Here is a 4,626-nt window from a genome sequence, read left to right as displayed (position 1 = left end):
ATGTCACGGATGACCCCATTATCGTTAAAATAGCACTTCCAATAATGGATCTCAAACCCTAGAAATATCTTCACTATAGGATGACAAAATACCACCATTTGTAGTTAGAGTATGCAATATATCACGTCAACGGTTGGCTTTCACAAATGACATTTACTTTACACCAGGGTTAGTAAGGTCCCTGTCACCGTCAAAAGGAATTAATTATATTTCCTTATAGAGTGGATGAGCACGCGTGTGCTCATTAATTTCCCCTTATCTGTTTTAAATTGTTTGTATATGAAAAACGACTATGTGGCGCAAGACATATTTCTAGTGATCCATAAGGCATGTAGTTTTAATGAAGTATATATTGACGCCACTTGTGATGTCGGCTAAAATACATACTATGTGAACTTGGATCATTGGTAACATAGACTGACAAGGTTGATTTAACATGGGATGGATCAACGAGTTCATCGTACGTGTTACGTAGTCGTCGGTGCAGTGAAGTATCCACAAATCCCTCATTACCTTTGTAAATGTCACCTTCAGAAGGTAGGCAATAGGGCGCTCAAATGATCTTCAAAAGCGGCACTTGTAAAATCAACTCAGTGTAAACGCAGTGCACATGATGTATAACATTCTTTTCTTCGGGGGCATTTCAATGGAGTATAAGGCCTACGCCTACCACCATAAAAGTCTTATCGGGTGGAAACGTTTTCTACACTCGCATGTTGCTCTTCATTGTACCAGGGCACTTTGTCGTCAAATCCTTTATTTGCTTTGGGCGGCCGGCCAGGGTTGCGGTGAGGTATCCGTTAGAGGTGATCCGGAGAAATGCCAGGTTCGATTTCCCATGAACTGGCCGACTGCACACGGCACCGTGGGTTTAACCCGGTGCACACGGATGCCTCGGACAGAAAGCCTGTTCTGGGAGAGGAAAATGCCGCCGTGTACACATCCTTTGGTTAATATCTACCACATTCATCATCTGTATTCATTTGAGACTAGCTACATCCTCTCTATCTAGAGATGCATTTGAGCATATCAAGTATGGATGACACTAATGTTACGTTTGAAACTGTGCCACACACACCCCAACTACCCACAAAACACGTTATCTATGAATTCACATTCGTTTTGGCAGACTAATGAAATCGATAATACACAATGTTAAGCCTACATCGATGAATACAGCGCAGTGGACAGCTCAACACACATGGACACACACACGAACACACACAAACACACAGAAAGAAAGAGAAAAAGAGAGAGAGGGAGTCAAATACACACAAAGTCATACATATTAATAAGTAGGCGGTAAGAGTAAAGGCACCCCAACGCAAGGTCTGTCACGAAGGTCACCAAGCCGTTTTGTTGGGGCAAATTTTCATGAATACCAGCCAATATATATCCCGATCTCTTTAACTTGAAGGACAGTCGGTCATGCCCCCCTCCCCATGATAGATTACACTGCATTGGTGTCGAATCCCAAATTTTTGTAAAAACGTAGCTTTTCCACTTGTAGCGTATCAGTATGTGATCACTTGCTCTCGTCAAATTATCGTCAAATTATATCTCAATGACCTTGAGCATTGGTCGTCCTTTGTCCTCCATTTTGATTGTTCGCGGTCTGCTTTTAAAATGTTTACCTCTCCGCAGGTCACGGAGAAAAACGTTCCCTGGTTTAACATTTCCGTACTATGGATTGGACAGGTGTAACGTTGGTTAACATAAATTCGCGGGGTAATTAAATTCGCCATTTTTAGAAACGACGTATTTTAGGGATATGTGCTAGATGCAAAATCAGTTCTAACGCCAGCAATGCAAACCGGATAGACTAACGTATTCAGAACACTGGCTGAAAAGCTTCGATAACCATGCATTAGAAATTGGCTCCGTCCCTTATTGACAGAGTCTGACGGCTTCGTGGGAGAATCACACTACATGGTTGTTTGTTGGTTTATAAGACAAATGTCACATCCGCTTCCTGGGCATACTGAACACAATTATTTACAAGACAACTTATTACAATCTCTTTTGCTTACCTGTAACTGGATTCTAAGTGTGATCAATCATCATAAAACTCCTCTTTGTTGCTACAACCTACGGCACGTGTATTTTCCCGCCGCCATACTATTACCCAGAATCCTGTTGTCAAGCAGACGACAAAGGTTTGTGAGGGACACTTTTTTGTCTGAATGTTGCGCGTGATAGTGGACTGAGGACGATATTTTCCTCAAAGTTTACTCCTAACACAACAAGGAACACATGGACATGGTAGTATTACCATTGCTTCGGCATCCAGCTAACTTTCCATGAATACTGTACACGTTGCCATGACGGTGGATGTCGACTTGCGGGTTTGCGGACAAACGGGTTGTTACCGAAGGCCTGATGTGTGTGGTACGGTCGGTTTGTCGTGTATTCATTTTTCTTTGGTCACGTTTATATGACCTTGGCACTCTCTTCAAGACAAGATGGGCACAACAGCTACTGTATAAAAGCTAATTAGCGGCATATATTAATGACGAATCTTCTCTCCCGGAATAATGTTCGCACCTGTCCAAGAGCACTGTCATTCTGCGTGCGGCGGACGGTAGTTTCAAGTTGAAATATTATCGTGTCAGCACGACTAGAGAGAAAAGCTAACATACATAGCATTAATGCAAAGGTAATAAATGATACTGACAGTATAACAGAAAAAAGGATGGTGTATTGTTCTGCCTGATTGATTTCAATCAAACATTATCGGAAAAATGGTGATTTTAAGTTAGCCAACGTTACCTGTACACGGACGAAAACAAAAACCACATTCAAGTGTATTTTTGTGGAAAATACAATAGTCTTCAATTTCTGTTCGTGCGTTATAAAAGTACAACAAACATCATGACCTTACTAAGAATGAAATAAAAACAATTTCTTGGAAAAACATAAAACACACATATATAGATATATATTCAATGTAGTCTTGGTGTAACGGCGCAATATCATCATCATCATCATCATCATCATCATCATCATCATCATCATCATCATCATCATCATCATCATCATCATCATCATCATCATCATCATCATCATCATCATCATCATCATCATCATCGGTCGACTGCGGAACAGGCGACTGTGAGTTTTGACCATGCAGTTTCTTCCGTCGTTGGCCAGTTGAACGATTTGCTTCGGTGTGAGTTGTCCGTAGTTTTTATCTCCATGGAAAAAAGGCTTTTTCATGGAGATACTGTTTTGCTTGCGTTTGGTGTTTGTGTGTATGTATGTGTCACCGGACACTTAAAGTCACCATAACTGTAGAACCTGTACATGGATTGTAATGATTTTTGGTATGTGGGTGGGTGTTAGGAGGAGGAAGGTCAAGGTCGATTTTGGGCCCCCTGGCATGTGTGACTGGAACTGCAATGGCGTATTTGTTAAAATCTTCAATGTAGAAGAACTGAAGAGTGGATCGACAGATCGTCATGTTCTTTGGTACACAGGTAGGTTAGACCAAGTTGTACACACTTAAGTGCAAACTATGCAAATGAGACCGAATTTGCATAAGTAAGGAGGTAAATCGTTTGCATGGCTGTCGTCGGATGCTTAAAGTCAGCATAACTGTAGAACGTGTAGATGGATTGTAATGATATTTGGTATGTGGGTATGCGCTGGGAGGAGAATGGTCAAGGTCGATTTTGGGCCCCCTGGTTTGTGTCCCTGGAACTGCAATGGCCTATTTGTAAAAATGTTCTAAAGGGGTATAACTGAAGAGAGGAACAACAGATTTTCATGTTATTTGGTACGCAGGTAGGTTGGACAGAGATGTACACACTGAAGTGCAAATCATGCAAAGTTAGTGTGTTTGCGTGCGTGTGCGCGTGTGTGTATGAATTGGTCACCGTGTGTGTATGTATGTGTCACCGAATGCGTAAAATCAGCATAACTATAGAACGTGTAGATGGATTGTAATGATATTTGGTATGTGGGTAGGTGTGGGGAGGAGAAAGGTGCGTGGTCAAGGTCGATTTTGGGCCCTCTGGTATGTGTCACTGGAACTGTAATGGCGTATTTGTCAAAATCTTTAAAGGAGAATAACTGAAGAAAGGAGCAACAGATTTTCATGTTATTTACTTGGCAGGTAGCTTAGAGAGGGTTGTATACAATGAAGTGCAAATTATGCAAATTGGAGTTAAGTTGCCTAAGAAATGGGGAAATCTATATTTGCAGTTTTGGCCATTGTAGCACTACTAACAGCTGTTACTAGCTATTGATAGCGAAAGTGGGTCACTGTGGAACCTGAGCCCCCAACATGTGGCCGGGGGTCATACCATTGAGCGATATAGAATGGGGGGAACAGGTTTAATAAAATAAAAAGTTTCATGGAGATTTTGGGTCCTAAGAGTCTTGTTTTCCCAAGAGCTGCTGAAGGTATTGTAGATAGGTGGTGGGCTGAGCGGGGTGTATAGCTATAGATGTACATGTATACTAAAAGCATATGTATACTTGTCTTTACATGAAAGGGTTTATCTTATCCCAAGTGTGGTCTTACTGCGTTTATAGTTGCTGTTGCTATGAATTGTTGTCCTCGTTTAAAAGCTTTTTGTTCTATGTGTGGCGCTTATAAGGTTCCTCGTGGAAATCTACCCGGTC

Source organism: Branchiostoma lanceolatum, chromosome 10 (genome assembly GCF_035083965.1).
Source record: "Branchiostoma lanceolatum isolate klBraLanc5 chromosome 10, klBraLanc5.hap2, whole genome shotgun sequence".
Classification (NCBI taxonomy): Eukaryota; Metazoa; Chordata; class Leptocardii; order Amphioxiformes; family Branchiostomatidae; genus Branchiostoma; species Branchiostoma lanceolatum.
This window is presented reverse-complemented; position numbering follows the sequence as displayed.